This window comes from Podarcis vaucheri (assembly GCF_965113315.1).
Source record: "Podarcis vaucheri genome assembly, chromosome: 4".
Taxonomy (NCBI): Eukaryota; Metazoa; Chordata; class Lepidosauria; order Squamata; family Lacertidae; genus Podarcis; species Podarcis vaucheri.
The window spans coordinates 16,182,113-16,207,210 of NC_138762.1; the positions used below are offsets into that span (position 1 = coordinate 16,182,113).

Consider the following 25,098-nt stretch of genomic DNA (forward strand, 5'->3'; position numbering starts at 1 on the left):
CTGACCCGACTATATCTGACTCCTGCCCGTCACACAGGGAGTCCAGTAAGGGTCAACCACCGGTAGGGGGAGTCCTGTCAATGCAAACCAACTCGAGCTCCCCCTGGGTTCCCAACAGGGTTGTGGCATGGCCCTAGCCCAGCCCCGGACTTCGGACAAGATCTGCAGGCTGCAGAAGCAGGGGTGAGACAAGACTCAGGAAAGCCTCATCTGCAAAAGGGATGCAAACCAGAAATTCACTGATATTTTATCCCTAGTTGTGAGCTGTCTTCTCCACTATCCATTTAGCAGCCGAAAGAAATAGTGCCAATAGTTTGTATTGCTTGAATGAATACTGATTTATGCATGCAAATTTGTTGTCTTCTACGGCAGGGGAAAGGCATGCCCGTAAATCGTGAACCAGAAATCACGAAACTGGCTACAAATGCAATTTCTGAAAAATGAGCTCTGAAGTTAACATCTGATCTAGAGTTGGCCCTCACAGAAAGCCATAGAGTAGCAGCCATGCATGTTTCAAAAGACCAGGAAACAAGTGTCCTTTTCCCTGCTGACCATGTCATCTATGATACACTGGGATGCAGATCAATGTATTTATATCCTGCCTTTCTCCCGGGCTGGGACACAAGGTTGCTTGCCACATTTAAAAACAACATTATAAAATACAGAGTAATAGAAGCAAACTAGTAGAAAACCATAATTAAAATTCTTCAGAACACATTTAGAACCAGTGATTAAAGGTGCACTTTGCCCTGACAGCAGCAGCCCAATGATCAGCATTGTCTGCAGTTTAGTTTTCAAAGGCCTGTCTGAGCAGGAAAGTCTTAGTCTGCTGGTGGAAGGATAACAAAGAGGGGGCCAGTCTGACCTCTCTAGGGAGGGAATTCAACAATGTGGGAGCAGCCACAGAAAAGGCTCTGTCTCGTGTCACCACCACCCGTGCCTCTGATGTTGATGAGGCTGAGAGAAGGTGCTCATCTGAGGATATTAGCATCCAGGCAGGTTTATATAAGGAGATATGATATTTTGGTAGCCTGAACCCAAGCTACATAGGGCTTCATAGTTCATAACCAGCACTTTGAATTGTGCCCAGAAACAAAATGGTAGCCAGTGAATTTGTTTTAGGAAAGGAGTCATATACTCCCTGTACCCAGCCCCATGAGCAGTCTGGTTGTAGCATTCTATGATACTATGAAGTCAGAGACCTATTTCAAGCAGATGGAGAATGTGAATGGAGATCTGGGAAGAAGAGGCATTGCTAGGTGCTTCAACGACTCTGGGCATGACAAAAATTTGCATATGCTCATTTATATGCATAGAGCAGGTGAGGTGAACCACTTTTCAGCCTGGGCTCTGTATATTCCTCTGGGCAACCTTCCAAGGAACACCTGCCAATGGTGGCCAGAGACAAAAGGAAGAGGAGCAACAATGTAAAGTTTACCTTTGTACAGTAAGCTACTTTCTGCACAGACTCAGACAACTGATGGCAGATGAAATCCGAGAACACCAGGAGAGGTTAACGCATCTCTGCTTTTGTGCAAATTGACTTGGCCTTGCTAGCAAACAAGAAGTCAGTTTCACAGCATCAGATAGTCACATTTAGTCATGATGATGGTTGACTGATGAGTTTCCAATAAGGAGCGCTTTTATCCGCGGGTTCCAGCTGCTGCCTTCTCTGGTTCTGGATGGCTGAATTAGGATGGAGCGCGGTCCATTTAATCAGAGACATTGATTGTATGTGTTGGTGACGATGCAGGGGACGACATTTCTCATGCTTCGTTTCGTCGTCCCATTTACAAGTAGATGACATAAATATCCGGTCCAACTTCTCATTGGCAGAAGCCATTGATCAAACCAACAGCAACAAAATTGAGGTTTTGCTTGCTATCAGAGACAGGAAAATAACTGCAAAGGTTGCTTCATTTGCCTCTGTGGCAGGAAGTATTCATCAAAACTACACAATAGCATTCGTCTGATGTTCATGTGATACTGTTTTTTCTGATTTTCCACTCGTTTATTTTGAAGTGTTTCTGTGTTCATAGGACACCCACACCAACAAAGAACTTCTACTGGATATATTACAGGTGGGGTATAAATTCCTTAATTACCCGGTTATAGGGTATCAGGCTAGGACCTGGGAGATCAGGGTTCAAATCCCCACTGGGTGACCTTTGGCCAGTCACTGTCTTTCAGTTCACCACCTTGAGCTCATTGGAGAAAAGGGTGGGGTATAAATGCAATTAAATCAGTAAATGTGTAAATAATAAAATAAAGTTATGCTTTTTGCCCACCTTGCCAATATTATACATTCGGCTTTTCCCCAGAACGATGCCCTCCTATGCAAATTTGTATCAGGTGAAGAAAAAGGAAATCGCTCAAATCCACCTTGCAATGTCAGACTAGGGTTGTGCCCCTTAGAAAGCAGGGAGAGATTATTTAGTCATCCTGGAGGAATAATAACGTTAAAAGAAATTCTATCTGCAATGGCAGTAATTAACTATGAATCATGTAATGCTAAACGGGAATGGTTTTTCTATAATAATTAAATCAGTTGTGCAAGTGGCAATAAACAGATGTTATTGCACATAATTACAAATATTACAGCTTTACAGCATTCTCATTATTTTTCAGTAACAACTTAGCAAAAGTTGGGAGGAGGGGGGAGAGACAGAAAGAAGACCGAAGCTGTTCTTCCTCCCCCAGAACAGTGGATTTAAGAAACTGTGAACCAATACAGTTACATTTGGGGGCCCAGTTCAGCTGCGATGTGATGTACTCAATCAAGTGGTATGTATGAAACAAACCAGGGATTGGGAAACTCCAACCCATAGAATCTGGCATGGGTCCCACTTCAACCCACAAGGCTGTTTTCCCCCAAACCACACCTACTGTCAGGTTGGTGTCTCCCCACCCCCCCTACGACTCGACTCTGGCAGTTAATTATTCCAGATTTATTGGTCAATTTACAATTTCATGCTTTTTATTCAGCTCGTAGTAGTAATGAATGAAACTTTCCCCAAAACGTCTAACTATATATACATTATTTACACAATGGGCCCTGCAAGATTGGCTAATTCCGGGCTGCTCCTGCAGGCCAATCAGGTTACTGATTCACATCCACCTGGAGCTGGATTGGGTGGCTGCTGTGGGGCAATCAGACTGCTGCATTCTGGATCCTATTGGTCTAGGATTCAGCTCCAGAGGAGCAAAGTTCCATTAGTCCTCACTCGAGTATCCAGTTGCCGAAACTGTGCCCCTCCTCTTCCGTCCCCAACAAGGAAGCCCCCACCTTCTCTTTCTCCCCTTCCCGTGTTTTTCAGCTAACCTTGTTAATCTACAAGTTTGGAGCGATTCTTACCCCCACCCTCATTTCTCCTTCTTCCGTTGTGTCATTATCACAGCTTTCAAATGGCATTCCTTCACTCTGGGCCTCCCTTTCATTTTCTCTTGTGTCCAGAGATCAAATTACTGCTGCTCTCTGCTTCTTCCCCCTCCCCTCGGAATTTATCCCTGCTTATCTCTTCTCCTTCTATGTCTGCGTTTTTGCTTCCCGTCAGAGAAGTGGCTGTTCTGACACCTACTGTCATCATAGTCACGTCACTGGAGGTTATTAAACAGAAGTTGGGTGGCCATCTGCTAGGGATTCTTCATTTGTGATTCTATGATTCCATAACCTTCTATAAAATCTCTACCTGCCCCGTGGTCATAAAATCACAGAATTGTATAGTTGGAAGGGACCAAAAGAGTCATCGAGTCCAACCCCCGCAATGCAGGAATGTGCAGTTGTCCCTTACAGGGATCGAACCTGCAACCTTGGTGTGTTCTGCACCACGCTCTAACCAACTGAGCTACCCAGCTGATTTTGAGATGTGGCTGGATTGGCTGCGCAACCGAGTTCCCCTGTGCCTAACCTGATCACCCAGCCTAGCATTGTGGAAAGAAGTCAAATTCACTGCCCGTCAACTGACGAAGGGTGACTTCAAGCCTATTGGGTTGGCTGCATGACCAAAATCCGCATGGAGAACAGAATGGTGCAGCTGTTCCTTGCAGAGAGCAGCGTTGCTAGCCCTGTGCTTGGGAAGCACTGAGCAAACCATTTGCAAAGTGCTGTGCAAGGGACTATGACAGCTGGGTGGGGCAACCCAGCTGTCAATCATCTGATGTCATAATGGCGCCAGGTGATTGACAGGGGTGGGTTATCTTGTTGCTAAGGAACATTCCATGGATGGGGCATGATGGCTGGAAAGTGGGGTTGTCTTCTCCTCTTCCCTGGCCCATATGGGTAACGGGATGGGTGCCCCAGTCTCCTGTTTGAGCCGCTCTCTGTCACCAGCATCCCCTGTACCTTCCGGCTTCCTTATCTGAGCAAAAACATATTTTTGAGAGCCAGTGTGGTGTAGTGGTTGAAGTGAAGAACTAGTACCAGGGAGACCATTTTAAGTATAGTTGTTTAATTGACACTGAAATGGAGAATGCCTGAATGTTTATTACTGTAATGTGTGGATTTTCCATGGAGCTATATTAAGAGCTCTCTGAGTTCCTTAATGGGTTGGTAATTAACTGCTATTGTTCCCTGGTAGCTCGGACGTAGTGTTTTAACTTTAAATCACATGAGAGGTATTGAATTGCAAATTCGTCATCTTGGAAGGGTGGAGACTTCGGTCTTTTTTCTCAGCGTCTGTGGGAGTTAAGATGTATAAAAGAAACTCTCTTGAAGGGGAGAAAAGTGCTCCAGGAAAAATGGAGGCTTGAAGGAGAGAGAGAGAGAGAGAGACCTTTGATTCTAGGTCTGTTTGGAGTTATCTTTTATTTCTAAGACGTTGAGCCTGTGCTGGACAGCATGAGATATTGTATGGAGTTATTTGGATGTGTTTCTGATGCTTTTATTCTGTTTTGAAGAAAGTTCTGCAAGTAAAGTTTTTGAACAATCTGGTCGGTCTAGGCAATGTCTTATTCCAAAAGAGTCAGTTTTTCATGCGCCCAGTCACTTCAAGCTGCACAACATTAATATCTGCAATAGACCAGAGCTCAAATCTCCACTCAGGCAGAAAGCTCACTGGGTGACCTTGGACCTGTCACTGCCTCTCAGCCTAACCTACCTGTCAGGGAACTGACATCGGAGGAAAGGGAAGTGGTAAGGCTCCCAGAGACTGGGAGAGAGTCAACAGCCAAAGCAGGGACCAGCAGGGGGAGCGCGGGGTCTCTGGAGGAGGATCTCAGTAATGCTGAGAGAGACGCAGCAGCCCAGGCAGGAAGCAGCAGGGGAGAGAAAGGGGTGAGAGACACTTCGAGCGAAAATAGCGGGGAGGTGTCAGAAGCAACTGCAGGGAGACCCATACTTCGCCGGAAGCTGCCACGTCGTGAGTCCAGGAGACGCGTTTCCGTTAAGGAACTTCTTTGCTGGAAGCGCTTCCGCAGACAGCCACTGTCAGACTCTACTAGTGACTAGAGCAGACATGTCTGAGGAGCTCTGTCACACACAGAGGTTTGTGGGGTCGCACAAACTCTGAAGGGGCACAATTTTAAGCACAAGCAGCTAACCATCCCCTGACAGCAGTCTGACAGTCTCTGTACGCTGCCTGTGCAGGAGAAAGCATCATGAGCAACCCAGTCGGAACCGGAGACGCAGGGGTTGGAGCTGGTCCAAGCTTGGAAGAAAGGTATCAAGCTCTGGAGGTCCAACTTGCGCTGCAGACGGCGAGGCTCGAGGAGAGAAGGGCTCAGGATGCTGACAAAAAGGGGAGAACCACTCAGTTCCCCAGAAAGGTACCAGGATTGGTGCAGAAGTTTGGGGGGGACCCCAAGGATTACCATGCCTTTAGGACTGAGATGCAATATGCTCTGAATGTGCAGTTTGATGAGTTCCCTGATGAGGAATCGCGAGTTGCGTTCGTAATTGGGCATCTTGAGAAGGGGGCGCGGGACTGGGTTCGACCCCTGATGGCAACGCACAACGATATCCTAAAGGACACTATGAAATTCTTTCGTGCAATGGATATCATGTTTTCCAGCGATATTGAGGAAGGGGCGGTACGCAGACAGCTAATGGCTTGCAAGCAGGGAAGCAGATCTGTCCGTGAGTACTGGACTGAATTTACCATGCTGATTCACAGATTGGGGTGGGATTTATCGGCGGCACCCATTCAGATGCTATTTGAAGAAGGTCTTTCTTCAGCTGTGAAAGACGAGCTGGCCAGGAGCCCCAGGGCGGGGTCTATGGATCAGCTGACCAAATCTGCGCTGACCATTGGAGCGCGCCAGGAGGCAAGAGCCTTGGAGAGGCGGGAAGGGAGAGGGGAACGTTGGAAGGAGTTACGCATTCCAGACATTCCTGAGCCAGCTTTCCCGCCGGCAGAGCCGATGGAAATCGGAACAGCCCGCGCGCGCGCAGTTTCAAAGCCCAGTGAGGGGGCGAAGAAGGAGGGAAAGGGAGCCCGGAAATGCTATCTCTGCCAACAGCCAGGCCACTTTGCCAGAGTCTGCCCCCAGAGGAAGGAATGGCAAGGGATGGTGGGAGCTGTTGAGGGGGAAGAGCAGGGAGAAACGGAGCAGGTAAAAGCCAACGCCTGGTTGCCAGCAGGGCACTGCAGCCAGGCCAAAGAGCAGTGAAAGTGCCCCTTCCCCAAGTGCCAGTGCCAGAAGCTCCTCGACCTGCTCTAGTGATTGAAGTGTCGCTAGAGCTGCAAAATGGACACCCCCTAAAAATAAAGGCGCTGTTGGACTCAGGCAGCTCCTGCAATTTCATGAGCAAGGAGTTTGCTGCTGAGCACCAGATACAGACTATCCCTTTAAGCAACCCCCTGCAGGTGACCACGATTGATGGCAGGGAACTGTTGGGAGGAGGCGTCAGCTTGCAGACCGTCCCAATGATAATGAGGGTGGCAAGGCACACAGAACTGATAGCGTTTAATGTGGCCACCTTGGGAGGCGCTCCCATTATTTTGGGAATGAGCTGGCTAGCCCTACATGATCCGCTGGTGGGCTGGCATCAAAGAGTGGTTTCCTTCGGTTCCGCACACTGCTTAGAACACTGCAGGGCGGAAAAGGGGTCAGCAGGGGCCCAAGCCACCCTAGCAGGGACGGAAGTGATGGAGAAGGGGAAGGTGCCACCACAGTATGCTGATCTCAGCGACGTGTTCAGTGAGAAGGAAGCGGACCAACTACCCCCGCATAGGCCCTTTGATTGCCAGATCAATTTACTCCCTGGAGCACAGCTTCCTGTAGGCAAGTTGTATGCCATGTCAGACAGGGAGATGCAGGAGTTGCGAGCGTTCATTGACAAGAACCTGAAGAGAGGCTTCATCAGAGAGTCCAAGGCAGCGGGGGGTAGCCCAGTGTTTTTTGTGGATAAAAAAAACACGGACAAGCCGAGGCTGGTATGTGACTTTCGGGCCCTAAATGCAGTGACAGAGCCGGCGGCTTTTCCTATGCCCAGGATTGATGATATTTTGACCAGGGTGCGAAAAGGAAAGATTTTTACAAAGCTGGACCTAAGGGGGGCGTACAACCTGATACGTATAAGGAAAGGGGATGAATGGAAGACCACCATGTTCACCCCTTTGGGGGCATTTGAATACCTCGTTATGCCTTTTGGATTACAAACAGGCTCCGCGTGTTTTCAAGCCTTTATGAACCATGTACTGGGGCCTTTGCTCTACAAGAATTGCGTGGCCTTCTTAGATGACGTGTTGGTGTATTCGGAGAATGAGGAGCAACATGTGAGAGACGTCAGAGAAGTGTTGAGCAGGCTGCAAGCCAACAGATTGTGGGTGAAACTGGAGAAGTGTCAGTTTCATACCAAGGAGGTGGAATTCCTGGGGTACCGCTTGTCAGACAAGGGGTTGGCCATGGACCCCGGCAAGGTTCAAGCGGTGCTGGAATGGAAAACACCCAAGACCAAGAAGGATGTGCAGAGGTTCCTAGGGTTTGGAAACTTTTATCGTAAGTTCATCCGAAACTTCGCCCACCTGACGGCGCCCATCACGGACTGTCTCAGCAGCAAAAAGAAGTTTGTTTGGACGGGGGAGGCGGAGCGAGCGTTTGAGGAACTGAAAAGGGCCTTCGCCTCTGACGAACAACTTCTACATGTGGATTTACAAAAAAAGCTGAGGGTCGAAACAGACGCTTCTGACAGAGCCATAGGGGCGGTGCTTCTTCTGCAGCCGGGGAAGGAGGGGTCAGAGTGGCGACCGTGTGCCTTCTTTTCGCGAAAGCTGAACAAATCTGAGAGAAACTACACGGTGCACGACCGGGAACTTCTTGCTATTTATGAGGCCTTCCGGAGATGGAGGCACCTACTAATTGGTGCACAACAGAAGGTGCAAGTGTGCACGGACCATAAGAATCTAGAGTATTGGAGAACTGCGCGAGTGCTCAACCAAAGGCAGTTGAGATGGGCCCAGGAGTTCTCCAAATTTAACTTTGAGATTTGTTACGTACCAGGCCCGGAGAACGTTAGGGCGGACGCTCTCTCACGCAAACCTGAATATTTGGAGGGAGAGGGTGCACCCGAAGAGACCCATGTTATTCCCGAGGACCGCTGGGTGTGTGGGGCGGCTTTGGTGGGGCAAAGGGAACTGGTAGAGGGAACGGTGCAGGATGAATACGCCCAGGACAAACTCAGGGGTCTCAGGAGGGAGGGAGACAAACCCGGGGGTTTTGAGGAGAGAAACGGGGCGTTGTATTACAAGGGAGCGTTATACATACCTGAAGGGGAATTGAGGGAAAAGGTACTCAAGCAACTGCACGATAGCCCCACAGCAGGGCATTTTGGGCAACACAAAACCATGTGGCTGGTTACCAGGGAATTCTGGTGGCCCAAGGTCAGGGAAGATGTGCGTGAATATGTGAGAGGGTGTGACCGATGTCAACGAGCCAAGGGGGAGAGGCGGGCACCGGCAGGTTTATTAGAACCACTACCCACGCCGGAAAGACCATGGGAGGCAGTGGCAATAGATTTCATGACTGATCTGCCCAGGTCCAAAGGGAAGACAGCCATTATGGTTGTGGTAGACCTGTTAACCAAGATGGCCCACTTTATAGCCTGCTCACATGCGGTCACAGCAGAAGAAACCGCTAGATTGTTTGTGGAAAATGTGTTTAGGTTGCATGGTGCCCCCTTGAGGGTGGTTTCGGACCGAGGGAAACAATTTACTTCCAGGTTCTGGAGGAAGCTCATGAGCTTATTGCATGTAGAGGTGAATTTTTCCACTGCCCGTCATCCAGAAACCAATGGGCAGGCGGAAAGAGCTAATGGTGTCCTCCAGCAATATTTGAGGTGTTATGTGAATGACAGAGAGAATGATTGGGTGGAGAAGCTGGCGTTGGCAGAATTTGCCTATAACAATGCAGAGAACGTGTCCACGGGGATGAGCCCTTTTTTGGCCAATCACGGGTGTCATCCCCGAGCCTTCCCAGGGGGGGAGGGGGAGAACTGGAGCGTTCCTGCCGCAGAACAGTTCGTTGAAGAAATGGAAGCGATCCATCGCCAGCTCCAACTTAATTTAAACAGGGCGAAGGAGGAATATAAGAGGCAGGCAGACAAAACCAGAAGGGAAGGGGAAAGCATTAGGGTGGGGGACCAGGTGTGGCTGTCCACCCAAGGGTTACCATTTAAAGGAGGTTGTAAGAAGTTAAGACCCAAAAGACTGGGCCCATTTGAAGTCACGCAACAGGTCAACCCAGTGGCTTTCAGACTCCGGTTACCGAACCACATGAAGTTGCACCCAGTGTTCCACAGATCATTGCTGTCACCGTATATAGGGGACAGAGAGGGGAGGGTCAATAGGGGACCAGCTATGGAGGAAAAAGAACACAGCTACCATGTAGCGGAGATTCTCGATTCTAGGTGGAGGGGAGAGCAAGTAGAGTATTTGGTAATGTGGGAAGGGGAGCCGGAGTCGGAAAACACCTGGGTCAGGGCAGAGGATGTAGATGACGAGGTTTTGATTGAAACTTTTCATCAGAGATTCCCTAGAAAACCCCAGCCAGTGGCGAGGTTCCGGAGGGAATACTTCGCCACCACCGACGACGAAGAAGAGTTGGAGGGGTTCGCTGATTCCGAGGTGGAGGAGGATTCAGCGAGTCGGAACGAAGACCGATGGAGGGAATTGTTCGAGACGTCTGAAGATGAAGAGGATTCTTTTAGGGGTTTCAGCTCCTCACCGCCCAGAGGAGAAAGTAGGGGCGGGGGAGAGGGGGGCCCTGGAGGGGAGGTGGATGTCAGGGAACTGACATCGGAGGAAAGGGAAGTGGTAAGGCTCCCAGAGACTGGGAGAGAGTCAACAGCCAAAGCAGGGACCAGCAGGGGGAGCGCGGGGTCTCTGGAGGAGGATCTCAGTAATGCTGAGAGAGACGCAGCAGCCCAGGCAGGAAGCAGCAGGGGAGAGAAAGGGGTGAGAGACACTTCGAGCGAAAATAGCGGGGAGGTGTCAGAAGCAACTGCAGGGAGACCCATACTTCGCCGGAAGCTGCCACGTCGTGAGTCCAGGAGACGCGTTTCCGTTAAGGAACTTCTTTGCTGGAAGCGCTTCCGCAGACAGCCACTGTCAGACTCTACTAGTGACTAGAGCAGACATGTCTGAGGAGCTCTGTCACACACAGAGGTTTGTGGGGTCGCACAAACTCTGAAGGGGCACAATTTTAAGCACAAGCAGCTAACCATCCCCTGACACTACCTCTCAGGGATGTTCTGTGGATTAGCTATGGAAGGTGAGAACCAGGTACACCATCGTGATATCCTTGGAGGAAAAGGTGGACTAGAAATGCCACAAATAAGCAAAAATCAATAAATCTGGCTTCTCAGCCCCGAGTCAGTTGGGATCGTGAAGCTCACAACAGTGGGGGCAGATAACAATCTGACCCACCGGGCTGTTGTTGTTGTTTAGTCGTTTAGTCGTGTCCAACTCTTTGTGACCCCATGGACCAGAGCACGCCAGGCACTCCTGTCTTCCACTGCCTCCCGCAGTTTGGTCAGACTCATGTTTGTAGCTTCGAGAACACTGTCCAACCATCTTGCTCTCTGTCGTCTCCTTCTCCTTGTGGCCCACTGGGCAGCAATCACTTATTACGTTCTCTTCCTTCTGCCAACTGCTGCCCCCAAAGCTGTCTCACTCTCCCTCCTGCTACATCCCAACCAAATGCCACTTTCTGAAGTACGAATTGGGTTAGGGGATTGCCAGAGAGAAGGGAAGCCAGCCATAGCAAACATCAAGGTACTTTCTGCATAGACTCCAACTCCCTGCTGTATCCTCCATCCAGGAAGGCAAATGAGGTGTTTTCAAAAACCCAAGGGTCAGGAAAAAACACCCATGGGGGGGGAGCAGAGCTAGGGTGGGGCATGGCCTGGGGAAAGTTGCAAGGGTCAGATCCGGAGGACAGATATGTATTGCTTTTCCATATCAGAAGGAAGCCTGAATAGGAATAAAGAGCTGCACTCCCTCCGCGGCTGTTGAAGCCTTGCAGAACTGACCAGCCATGACAGTATTTTCAGAACAGAGCATGGAGACTGCTCTCCCCTTTGTCATCCTGAATCGGCTCTTTGCTTTGTTGAGGACGCAAAGACAAACTGAAATAATGCCATGACCTAATAAAAGCAAAGTCTGCAGGCATGGGCTCCCGTTGGTGTCTCCGATGGTTCTACACAAATGACAAAATGTCAAAGGATATACAGGGCTAATTTGTCCTCGAGGAAGACCGTTCTTGGTGGATGACACTAAAGATGCTTCTTGAGTCTCACGTTGCAGGGACATGTACTGCTACTTCCGGCTGGGCTTTGCTTTTGTGCCATTCCAGCTGCTCTCCTCCTAGGCAAGAGCTTCTGGTACTAACAGAACCCTAGTCCACAGCTAGTCCTTCAAGAGAACTACCATGAGGGCTGTAGGATCTGCTTTGCATGTAAAAGTTTCCAGGTTCAATCCCTGTCTCATCCAGACATAGAATCAAAGAACGGTAGAGTTGGAAGGGACCCCGAGGGTCATCTATTCCACCCCTCTGCAATGCAGGAATCTCAACCAAAGCATCCATGACAGGTGGCCATCCAACCTCTGCTTCAAAACCCCCAAGGAAGGAGAGTCCACAACCTCTTGAGGGAGACCGTTCCACTATTCAACAGCTCTTAATGTCAGAACGTTTTTTCCTGAAGATTAGTCAAAATCTCCTTTCTTGCAGCTTGAAGCCATTGGTTCGAGTCCTACCCTCTAGAGCAGGAAGAAACAAGCTTGTTTGTCTTTCATGCGACAGCCCTTCATATATCTGAAAACAGCTATCCCATCTCCTCTTTTCCAGGCTAAACATATCCAGTCCCTTCAACCGTTCCTCATAAGGCTTAGTTTCCATACTCTTGATCAACTTTGGCAAGGTGCTGCCAGTTAGTGCAGACAATACTGACCTAGATGGGCTCAGGGTAAGGCAGCTTTCTGTGTCCCTAAGTGAATTGTTCCCATGCTTTGCCCTATCGCTGCCCTTCTCATCTTCCCACTGCCTTCCTCTCCTTTGGTCATTGTTAGAGCGTTCCCCATCACATTAATCTCTGTTTCTTTTATGAGCTATCCGTATGCCCGGGGCAGAAGAAAACAAACAACAGGGTCAACATGCTGCCTCTTCGCAGCAAAACGCCACCATCTCTCCCAGTGAAGGAAACCCGAGAGAGCAAAATCAATCTGGCTTGCCGCTAAATGACTCATATATCAAGGCGATTGAACTGCACATCTTGGGAAGGGATTGGTTGGGGGTGGGGAGGATTACTGTGTAGGGCAGACATTTCAAGAAGTTATCCAGTCTCTCCACAGAAAAATAAAAATAAAATAAAGAACACACCAACCAAGTGGAACCCAGATTGTGCCCTGGGATTAAAATATGCCAGCAGGGAACAACAGATCCTTGCGTCTCTGCTTGTTTGGCATAATACTGTACGTGGAATCCATAGGCATGAATGAAAAGCCACGCAAATGGTATGAATTATTGTTTTCCGGGTTGCAGCCAGCCAGGATTGCAAGACAGCCCCCAGTGAATTGACAATGCCATGATGGCCAAGTGCCACAGAGAGCATTCAGAACAATATGGAACAGCTGTGGATGAGTAGTGTATTGAAGCAGTAGTGCCAAAATCTGGGACACAAAGGCAGGCTCATCCCCGAGACAGGAAGAGGGAGATTTGAGATGGGCTGAGCTAAGACGGGAGCAAAGGTTTCCTTACTGGCAAAATTCATAACTGCCAAGTGCAGGGCATGAATTCATCCATCTCATAATGCCTGACTCTTTAACAAAATGATCTCCACCCCTGCTCCTCACAGTTCTAGGAATACAATACAAAGTTGTGTACCACCTTCCTTGACACCTTGAATGCTGCAGTGGCAGTGTTCCAGGTGATGGCGTCCCTGGGAAAGGTTCTTTTCCCAGGGTACCTTAATCCTTATTATGGGCCTCAGGTGGCCTGCCGGCTGCCTAGAAAGAAGGGAGATTGTTCTGGAGTGTGTCTACTTTCCCTTGGAGTCAATCTTTGGCTTCTTCAGTTAAAAGCATCTGGTAGCAAGTGATGGGAAAGGGACGTCTGCCAGAGATCCTGGAGATGCACTGACAGTCAGAGTAGACATTACTAGGGCACATGGGCAAATGCTTTAACCTGGGACAAAGCAGATTTTTTTGCTGCTTGCCACCCCTCAGGTAATAGCAGGTGAATGTGAAGGGATGTAGGTAGCAGGAGAAAATTTGGGAGCAGGAGCTCCTACTGTTGCATTCCCTATGATGTCATTGGATTAGTGCCGTGCCAAAACTTCTCCTCCAATTTTTAAAAAAGCATCCTTCCCCTGCAAAACAAACTTCTATTTGTTCTGCCACCTTCCCAGGGTAGTTTAGAATTTCTTTAGAAATTCAGTGTGTGCAGGGTTTGTAGCTTGCCTGGTGCCTGTGCTTTTCCTGCAAGCACCCTGCAGCCTCCGCTGCTGCCTGTATTTCGTGATTTGAAAAGGCTCCATGGGAAGGGTGACCTCATGATGTAATCTGCTGGGCTTCAGTTGAAAGGCAAGCACCCAGGAAGGCTGCAGAGACTGGTGAGCACTGGAGAGATGGTTTGCAGAATGAAAGAAAGAAAGGGCAGTCACAAAAAATTCCCTCGGCCACCACGGAAGTAACTGCAACAGAATCCTGGCACCGCAGTCCATGTGAGTTTGACAGACAGATAGTTTTCCAAGGCAATTGCTTCTCTCATTAAATTGATGAAGAATGGAAAATGCAAGAGAAATTTCAGCCATGGCATTATACTGAATCCGCATGTGGAATTGATCTCAAGAGACAGAGAGCGAGAGAAAGCTATGTGGGGCTTGGGGGGGGGTGCAGAGGGCACATGACAGGTACAGCTCAATTTGCCACATGCAACCCCAAATTCAGTTGATGCGACTTTGCCCACTATTCATGCTGGCCTGAGGAAACTGAGCACTTGGGGGAAGGGAAAGATGCAAGCCCTAGTGGGCTGCAAGGAAGAAAGTTGGTTCAATTTGCGTTTAAAGGTGAACCCACCTAAACTGCATTTTTTAAAACAATACGTCAGCATGTGAAAATGGGCCCATCGTCTGCTGCTAGCTCATGAGTTGAAGGGCGCTGGACCAAATGACCATTTGGGTTCCTTCCAGCTCTGTGATTCTATGAGGGATCGTATTCAATACTTTTAGAAACTGGCTTTTCGATTTCTGCGCTTCTGTCTGTGCGTGCAAAAGGTGGGGTGGGGAAGGAAAGAAAGGAAGGAAGAAAATAGTGCAGGCTTTTGTATCACAATGGGACATTTCCCTCAATGCAGGCCAAGCTTCGACTGGGCTTTGAGCCATAAGCACACACATTTGATAGCCGCAGATGGCCTCTTGGCAGCCGGCAGCCGTTCCCATTTGTCAGCCGGGTAATGTGGCCCCAGACTCTTGGCTTGTTTGATTCATTGAGATGATCACTGCAGGTGCCAAGCGAGTAGGCGAGATTAGATGGGCAGCTTGTAGCACATCAAAAGGGTTCCATATCCATTGCCCCCTCCCTGCCCTCCTTTCACGAAATCCCTTCTCCAACTTGGAGCCTCGGCGGAAAGAGTGGTGCAGAAATGCAAAATGCAGCACCTGTTGAGATTTCAGCATCGAAAGAAGGAAGCCTCAGGGCCTTGCTTGGATAAACCATGGTGCCCTCAAGTGCACAGGTTAAAGTCCACAGAGCGGTTATCCATTCAGCTAATGTGTATCTTGACATTGATTCATAACGTGGTTTGTGCTGCCCTCTGGGCCCAGAACTTACAGCTGAATTGGAAGCTCTACGTGGCGAACCTTTTGCTTTGAGAGGGAAGCACCTCAAGAGCGAAGGGGCGCCTTTAACAATACTCAGTCTGTTTTATAGCAGCGGCACATTTCCTTGTGCATAAAACTCCTACCCGATTCCTTGGATAAGAAACAGTGGCATGCAGTGAAATTTTTCATAGGGAAACAGTCAAGGTGTGCCAGTGTTGCCTGCGTTAGCATTGTGCCTCCCTCCCTAAGCCGGACAGAAGCTTCCCGGGATTTGGGAAGGAGGCGCCAGGGTCTAATACTTTAATACTCAAATTTACCGGGAATGTTTAGAGGACTAGCCTAGTCCACTGACTGCATGTCACTGATAAGAACATGCAAAGCTAATCCAGCCCAACCCAAACTGGACTGAGTCCATCAATTCCAGCATCCTGTTTTCGCAGTGGCCAGCCAGATAGCCCTGGGAAGTCTATGACTTATGATTCAATGAACAGTTAAAAACAAGTGCATGTAAAAGCTTTTTTAAAAAAACAAACAAACATATTGACAAACAATCAATCCACATGCAAACAGCATTTAAAACAGCAACACATACATAAAATCAATTTCGTTCCAGGACAGACGGTAATGGAGGATACAGATAAGGTTTGTGGAAAGAGGAACCTCTTTAGCAGGTGCTGAAAATCCAGTAGAGAAGGTCTGTTTCAATATGGAATGGGAGGGCATTCCAAAGGGCAGGTGCCACCACACTAAAGGCCCCCCTTTTTTGGCAGTATAATTTTTTATTACATTCCCACCCCCATTTCCGCAGTGTTTTTACTCAAATATTTTCTTCTGCACTATATCTTTATGTGTTACAAAAAGTTTATTTTATACTAAAGGCCCTGTGACCCTGTGCAGAACGGAGCTGCCAATGGGATGATAGCTGCAGGATGCTCTCTCCTGCAGAATGCAGCAGTTATTTGCTTATGGATGAGGCAATCGTTTAATTAGCCTGGTCCCAAGCTTTAGGGCTGTGTACCTTGAAGCCAGCCCAGGAGCTAATTGGCACCCAGCACAATTCCTTCCACATTAGTGTGATGGTGATATTACACCCCAGTGCATGGTCCAGCTGCATTTTGAAGCAGCTTCAGCTTCTGGAGAAGCCCTTTCCCCCATCTGAGCACACTGCAGTAATCCAATCTGGAAGTTACTGTGTGATATTTCCAATGCAGTCAAACCAACAATGCACGTTTGCTAGATGGGCACATGATAGGAGCTGAAGCTCACAGAGTTTACCTGTAAGTTTGCTAGAGAGAACTCTGAGACAGACACTCCCACTGTGCCCTGACAGGGGGAGGGCATAGGGAGTGGGTGGCACTGTGGTCTAAACCACTGAGCCTCTTGGATTTGCCGATTGGAAGGTCAGCAGTTCAAATCCACGTGACGGGGGTGAGCTCCCGTTGCTCTGTCCCAGCTCCTGCCAACCTAGCAGTTCAAAAGGCCAGTGCAAGTAGATAAATAGGTACCACTGCGGCAGGAAGGTAAACGGTGTTTCTGCACACTTTGGTTTCCGTCACGGTGTCCCGTTGCACCAGAAACAGTTTAGTCCTGCTGGCCGCATGACCCGGAAAGCTGTCTGTGGACAAACGCCGGCTCCCTCAGTCTGAAAGTGAGATGAGCACTGCAACCCCATAGTCACCTTTGACTGAACTTAACTGTCCAGGGGTCCTTTACCTTGACCTTTTATCTTTTTATATATTCCCCTTACCTGTCTGAGCACATCCACTTTTGCCTGTCTTCAGTCTTACCTCTTCATATCACCAAGCCAGAAATGTGAGAGCAACTGCTAAGTCTGAACTACAGTTGAGACTCCGTCTTAAGATAGACTTTGTAACTGAATTACTATTTTAAGCCTGCCTGAACAGAGCAGCTGTATCTGTTATTCTGCAACACAAACAGAGTGAGTAAATGTTATTTTTAACTTTTAGAAGACTGCTTGTGTAATGATTGTTTTAAAGGGGGGGGGGAGCTGGAAATACCAGGCGAATCCAACCTCCCTTAAGGCATCCTAGATTACTTAAACAAAAAGGCTGAAACCAGCCTATCTAAGCTTCCTCCTAAGGTGAAAGCAGATGCACTCCACTGAACTCACAAATGTGAGGAAGGAGAATATCTAATAAATATATCATCGCCTAGCGTCTATACACATCCCTATAGTTACCAGTGCATGGAAGACAGTGGCCCGGTATCCTGATCCAGAAACAGCTACAGCTGGCTTGCCAACAATAGCTGGCAAATGGCACTCCCAGCCCCAGAGGTCCTATGGGTCTCTATTAAAAAGCATCTTTCTCTTGCCAGGATTCAGAGTCCGTTTACTGGTCCTCATCCAGCCCATCATTAAGTGCAGACACCAGCTTAGGGCTTGCACAGCCTTCCTTGATTTAGATGTTTCAGAGCTGGGTGTCATCCGTGTACCAAATTTCCTAAAAACCACTTCCAATGGCATCACCATTATCGCATCGCTGAGGACTAGTGAGGTCAATGGGGAGTGTGGAAGAGTGTGCAACATGTGTGCATAAGCAAACGTTTGTACAAATTCCCCCGATAAAGGGGAAACATAGTTTGACACTACTGAAAATGCACACCCACCCACAATACCATGAACAGTCTCAGCTCCTGTCCTTATCTCATCTCAGCCCTTCCCTCTTAACGTTATTTGACATATAGGCCCTTGATTATCTTTGGAGCTTTTCACTGAAACATTTCCAGAATCCATCTCCAGCCGTGGTACCCAAGGGAAAGAATCACAGTACCATTAACAAAAGCCAAACCTTGGGCTGTCTTGGCCGGAATTCTCGCATCCGGCAGGGATACGTGGCATAAATCTTTTCATTCTGGCTCTAGTTTTGTGTTTTACATTTCAAGGTCAGTAAGGCATTAGAAAAATGCCTACTCGCTGCCATCAACCCTTTTTCATTTTTTCAAAAGTCCGCTGAAATAAATCCTGGTCTCACTTGGCAAGCCGCAGAATTAACTATACTAACAGAAACGCTTGTAGGAAACAACAACCAAGCTGTTCATAAGACAGAAGATGTTCCTTCTTAATACAGGTACATCTCTGATCACATAGAATGATACAGTAGTCCAAGCCCCTGCGATGCAGGAATCACAGCTTCGTGTTTTGATTCGTGAAGCTACACATGTATGCAGATCTGTGACCCACAGCACCAAAGGCAACCGGCCAGCCACGTGTTATGGCATGACCAGATCTTAATTTTGGCACCACTCTGTCAGATAGCAGAAATATCGAGCTCTTTGTGTGCCATTTTACATAGCCAGTGCTTCCCCTCACTCCCCAAAAATGTTTAGGGGTACTCTCATTTGGACTCAAGAAAATCAACACAAATGCTCGCTTCTGTCTGGGACTCAGGAAACACCATAACAGGGAATGAGGCCACCATTGGGGGTAAGCAACAGAACTGACAATTCACTGTGCTAGAGAAGAAACTTAATTTTTTTAGTTTCTTCTGTTAGATTCACAAAATGTTTAGGGGTATGCATACCCCCCCCGAAAAAGCACTGTACATAGCTGATGGGATATGATCCTCATGAGTTGCACCAGCCTGTCCATATGCTGGATCCTTCATTATGGTACTCACAGAGGTCTCATTCAGGTCTTTATGGCCTGGTGTAGATGTAACAATCTCAAATGGAGTATAGCATTGCTGCCCACGTGCTCCTTTCTCACGCTTCTCCTTCTCTCTTAAGGACTATATTAAGGTTTGTAAAACCACAGTGTCCTGTGAAGTCTGAAGCAGGAAACTGTGGTTTAAGCACTGCTTACCAACCAAAATATCAAGCAACCATTTATTTAAAACACAAACAAAAAAACAGTCTGGTCCTGGTTTAATAACCTGCTTCATACAAAGTCCGTAAACAGCAATTTCCCAGTTGGGACATTATGGGAAACCGTGAGAAATAAACCAGGATATCTTACTGGGTACATGAGGAGAGGAAGAGAGGAGAAACGAGAAGAGAGTGGATGGGCACATTGCACATTATTTGCCTAATAAACCACTGGCCTATGTGTAGCCAATGTGCCACAGAAGAAGACCAACCACAAGTCCTTCCAAATGTAAAAATAAGCTTTAAAAAAACCCAGCTTTCAGTACTCGCTATTGGAATGTTCCAAACTCCGTAAAGTGAGGTATGGGAAGGATCAGTGCTTTTTTCCTAAAAAAATAAATGTTTAGGGATACTCTCATTTTGACTCAAGAAAAATCACCATTTTAGGACTTCCGGGTTGGCGCCATCGCCGAATGGCGGACTCCCTCCGAGCTCCGGAGGGAGTCGGCTCGGCAGGGGCTGGGTCCTACCGCGCCGGCGACGTGGGGACCCTTAAAAACCACGGGCACGGAGCCCGTGGACATGGTGACTCAGCTGGCATCGTTAGCGCCCTCCCGACTTGTGAAGGAGCCTTTTTAAAGTCCTCCGCTTCCCCTGCCGAGCGCAGCCGCATGCCATTCGACGGAGAGCGCTGGCTTCTTCCTTTGGAAATTTGGACATTTGGCAATAACCCGTGAGTAATTGGGTAACCGGGAACAAAAGGAGAAAAAAAGGAATTTTTTTTCGGATTCGGCACGAGCGGGGGGGATCCAAAAAGGAAGTCAGTCCCCCCCCCCCGATTGTAAACATGCTAAAACAAGGACTGGGAAACCAAGATCGATTCAGAAGTTTATTGATGACAAAAATTACTAACTCCACGATGTGAACTACAAGAATTGTGCTGGAGGAGAAGAGTGGAGGGTGAGAGGAAAATGGCAACCCCGCCCCCTGGGAACCGGGGCGATTCGGAGAGCCTGGCGAAGAGAGATGGAGAATTTGACAGCTGTCAAAGGAGCTGTCAAAGCTAGAGAATATAAAGAGGACTTTGTTACAAGTATTTTGCTGGTCAATTTTGCTACAATTTGATATAATATGGACATAAACTGTCGGGGAAAAAGAAACAACAAATTGACTTTTGGATTAGAGGATACAAAGTTATTGCAATCCCCCTAGAGGGGTTTCGGGACATTACAACGTGTCGCATGTGGAAAACTACTCTGGGATGTGCACAGGTCTTATCTCCTGGGAAAGCTGTAAAACTGAAATATTATTTTGTCTACAGAGGTGACCATAATACAATAGAATCTTCTATTGAAGCAAGAAAGGAACTGGACGTAAGTCTTTGTCCCTGAATAACAAACCTCTGTAGAGACACTAAATCTTGGAACAAGAATGTTTTAACAGCTGAACAAGACAGAAACCCGAGAAAGTAAGAAATAAAAGAGCAAAGGACTAACTACGACACGGAAAGAACAACGGGAGGAGCAACAAATGATTAAGGAAAACCAAAGGCCTCTATTAGACTGGATTTTTGAAGTTAAACATTACCAAAATAACCAAATTTAAAGAAAACCGGCAAGATGGATGGAGCTAAATTTTGGCTGTGGACTTAAGACCTCCAGGCCGACAACATACAGACAGATGGACATGGGGAATCTAAACCAGGGAAGGGAGGGGGAATCTTAGAATCCAAAGGCTATGCAATCAACTTTTTGAACTTTCCTATATTTTCTACCTTATATTTTTTATAACTTGGATCTTACATGTTTTTGTTTTTACTTTTTTCTTTTTTAGAAAGGGGGAACTCGTGGAAGGAAATGAGAACTGATCTTGGGGGAAAAAATTTGTTTTATTTTAAGAAGAGGAATGTTGTTAAGATTGTGTAAATTTAAATTGGCTTATGAGTAAAATGTATTAGGTTTAAATTGGGAATGAGAGCTTGTGGAACCAACTTAGGGAAAGGGGAATACAGTCGGGAGGGGAAGGGGGGAGTCCCAGAAAGAAGGCTATGAAAAGAAGGGTCTAAATTTGTTTCTCTTTTTCTATCTTTTCTTTATCTTTTCTATTTTTCTTATTCTGTTATTATTGGAAATTTTAATAAACATGATTATTAAAACAAAGAAAAATCACCATTTTATAGTTCAAATCATGAAAAATAAATACAGTAAATGGACAAATGGACAAAATTCACAAAATGTTTAGGAGTATGCGCACCCCTGCGCACCCCCCCAAAAAAAAAGCACTGGGAAGGATGAACCATAGCAGGTAGGCTGTGGGAAGTGGGACACTTCTCTAAATTCAGAAATTATAATAATAGTACTCCCAGTTAGGAAAACAGAGTACAGTCTGCTTTACCTGTTACTTATGGCTCCTATAATGTGTTCTATTGGGGACACTGGATTTGCAAAAATGTGCAGATTGGGGGAAATTATATATAAAAATGTGCATAGTAGAAGTTCACCCTCAAATGTGGATGAAATTCCACTAGGACTTTCTTTTATTGTAAACTGATGCAGCAATGTGGAAAACTGAATTCAAGATGGGAAGAATGAGAAACAGAGAGAAACCAAAACTGGCAGATTCATCTATCCCTAGTCCTGTCTGTTTTGAGAGAAAGAACCTTCAGAAGGGAGGTCTTGAAGAGCCCATCATAGAACTGTAGAGTTGGAAGGGACCTTGAAGGTCATCTCGTCCAGCCCCCTGCAATGCAGGAATCTCAACCAAAGCATCCATGACAGATGGCCATCCAACCTTCTGCTTCAAAACATCTAATGAATGCTAGAAACCAGGGTCATCCAATGAAGCTGATCCAATGAACAAGGACATACATAAGGAAAGGCGTATTCATACAGTGCATAGCTGAATAATGGTGTTCATTACCATAAAATGCAGATATGGCAACCAACGTAGACAAACTGGTGAAATTCACATTCCATTGAAGTTCATGGCAAGGGACCTATTCATTCTTATGGACTTGGAATCCATTTTCAAGTCTGCAGGACTGGGAAGCAGGCTGAATGGGTGCTCAGCTCACCGGCATTTGTCCACACACAGCTTTCCGGGTCACCAGGACACCGTGACAGAAACCAGAGTGTCGAGTTGCAGCTCGGCATCCAAAGAAAAATCAGTCTCGCACCATGATGGGTTCCGAAATATGGCTGCCCATAGGGCTAATGCAGCACAGCTTTTATTGTGTGAAATCAGAAAGATACAAAATACAAGCCAAGCAATTTGTTTCTAGCCAGCAGATAAAGACCTTCGCACTAGACCGTTCGAGCATCAGGCCATGCTACGTTAGCCAATCATATGGGACAGCACGAGCTGTTCACGCGCTGTTCATGCTCCAAGGATGCTTCTAGCTATGAAATCACCCTGCAACAATAAGAACTTTGCTCATGCTTTCATGTACAAGCAATCATTTTCCCACACCAGAGCACACGTAAACACCATTTACCTTCCTGCCACAGCAGTACCTATTTATCTACTTGCACTTTGACGTGCTTTCGAACTGCTAGGTTGGCAGGAGCTGGGACAGAGCAACGGGAGCTCACTCTGTTGCGGGGATTCAAACCGCCGACCTTCCGATTGGCAAGCCCAAGAGGCTTAGACCACAGCGCCACCTCACCACAACCCCAAAATTGCCTTTGACTGGACTTAACAGTTCAGGGGTCCTTTACCTTTATTTTTTAACAGCTCACCTGGTCTCAGACTTCTCTACTATGATGCAATGACCTCTAAACTTATTGAGCGCTGGCACAAATGACACTCTGGCACATATTAATGTCACATTTGTCTTCCCAGGCTTTTCCTGGAGCTTACTCCCCACAGGCTATTTTATTTTATCTTATTTCAACTCTGCCTCGGTTATCTGCTGAGTTTTATTCTGCACAGTGATTTTAATACTGATGTTGCTTCAACTGTGGCGCATTATCTCGAGGCTGAGGAAATAGGTGGTGTGAAAATATTCAAAGGTCTAGCCTTTCTTTTTAAATTATAGTAATTATTTCCAAACTGGCATTTATGTATAAATATTCACACACACAAATTGTATGCAAATGGGTCTTCCTTTTCGGTGATTTCTAAGAGGCCACCCAAAGGGCAGATGATTGACAAGACACATTTCCTCCTCCACCTCCTGGAATGCCCTCCCATGTTATACACAAATGTCTTTTTTTTTTTTTTTTTTTGCTTAATGTGCTGTTCACTGTATAATGTCCCAATGGACTTTGGAATGAACAATACAGATTCTCTCTCTCAAAATATACTTAGAGGTGTGTGGCGCTATCCAATTGCCTAAGGAGAGAAATGGGCAGAAAAGGTGACCATATGAATCTTCCTTATACTGTTATGGACTGGCTAGACAAAGAAGGGTTGTGGGGGGGGCAGCTGGGGAACCCCCAAGGGAAACTCCAGAGAAGGAAGGCTCAGAGCCAAGGAATTGCTGGTGAGATGCTGAGGACCAGTCTGAGGGGGAAGATTGGGGGGGGGCTGGATGCTGAAGGGGCAACAGGGAGAGCCTGTGATAGGGAGCAGTTCAGACTTTGAGGCTGAAGCAGAGGAGGGGGGTCAAGAGGCTGCTGAAGAATCCAAAGAGTCTCCCTCTCCTGTTGTGACAATCTCCCCTCTCCTCTGGTCTCCAAGAACGTGCAGAATGATGAGGAGGGCAGAACAGAGGCCAGAGGTGCATAGACACTGCTTGGGAAACATCTGGGAGAGGAGGAGCATTAGCAAGGGTGCAAGGCAGGGACCTTCAGTCCTGGCAACTGTTCCATAGAGGCAAGACCAACTGGGAAGTTATGCTGAGTCATATGCTATTTCCTTGAATAAAGAGTTAATTTCACTGGAAGATCAAACCTCTCCATTCTGAAGGAAATCAGCCCTGAGTGCTCACTAGAAGGACAGATCCTGAAGCTGAGGCTCCAATACTTTGGCCACCTCATGAGAAGAGAAGACTCCCTGGAAAAGACCCTGATGTTGGGAAAGATGGAGGGCACAAGGAGAAGGGGGCGACAGAGGGCGAGGTGGTTGGACAGTGTTCTCGAAGCTACCAACATGAGTTTGACCAAACTGCAGGAGGCAGTGGAAGACAGGAGTGCCTGGCATGCTCTGGGGTCACAAAGAGTTGTACACAACAAAATGACTAAACAACAACAACAGTGGAGCCCTGCGTCTTTTGAGCTGACCTGCATCTGACTCCAGTCCTGACAGCTACCATGTCGGACTGTCAGTTCATCTAGCTCATGCTGCCTGCACGGGCTGGAAGCATCTCTCTATGGTTTCAGGCAGGAGTCCTTCCCGACACAGCCTGAAGATATCATGGATTGAACCTCAGACCTTCTGTATGTGGAGCCGGCAGTTTGCCACTGAATTATGTCATTGGGTATCCGTCTTTGCTCCCCCACTGAAATGTAAATAATGGAAGGGGGGGGAATGGGTCTCATCCCGCTACGATTTACACAGAGTAAACACACTGAAATTAATGGACATGTGTTCATCATGGTCATTAATTTCAACTGGTCTACTCTGAGGAAACATGAGTTGACTACAACCCATAATTATACCACTGCAGGTTTGTGCCAAGAAAAGGAGATCCAGCAGCCCACTCCACTATAAAAGCCCGTAATTTGTTTTCAGTGTGATTTCCAAGCACTTAAGATGATATATTTGCAACTAAACAGTGTCATCCTATTTCTCTTTATTATTATTTTTTAATGCTTTCAGGGAACTGTCTAACATTTTAAAGGGAAACCTATTTCCTCATTGTGCTTGAGCCCAGCTAAAAGAAGCTTTGTTCCTCGGATTTCTTTGGCTAAGAGGCACGGCGCGTAGGAGTATGATTTGAAATTTCAGCCTCTGCAAGGCATTCAGTCGCAAAACATGTGACTCACTAGAACTCCTTCTCAACCCCTGCAAAAAATAAAATGCAGTCCTCCCACCCGCATCAGAGTAGAAACTCCATTTGGAGGCTTGGTGGGGCAGCC

The 25,098-nt window shown here is 47.2% G+C and overlaps 1 protein-coding gene and 1 long non-coding RNA gene across 6 annotated transcripts in view; one reads left to right on the top strand and one right to left on the bottom strand.

The window, feature by feature from the left end:
* Positions 1-25,098, bottom strand: part of GRM5 (glutamate metabotropic receptor 5) — a 291,461-nt gene that overhangs the window by 119,967 nt on the left and 146,396 nt on the right. The gene's annotated exons all lie outside the window — the stretch shown is intronic.
* LOC309530689 overlaps positions 16,685-25,098 on the top strand; it is a 165,397-nt gene continuing 156,983 nt past the window's right edge. The window contains exon 1 of the long non-coding RNA XR_014218850.1: positions 16,685-16,723. This is a non-coding gene — a long non-coding RNA (uncharacterized lncRNA). The remainder of the gene's footprint in view (positions 16,724-25,098) is intronic.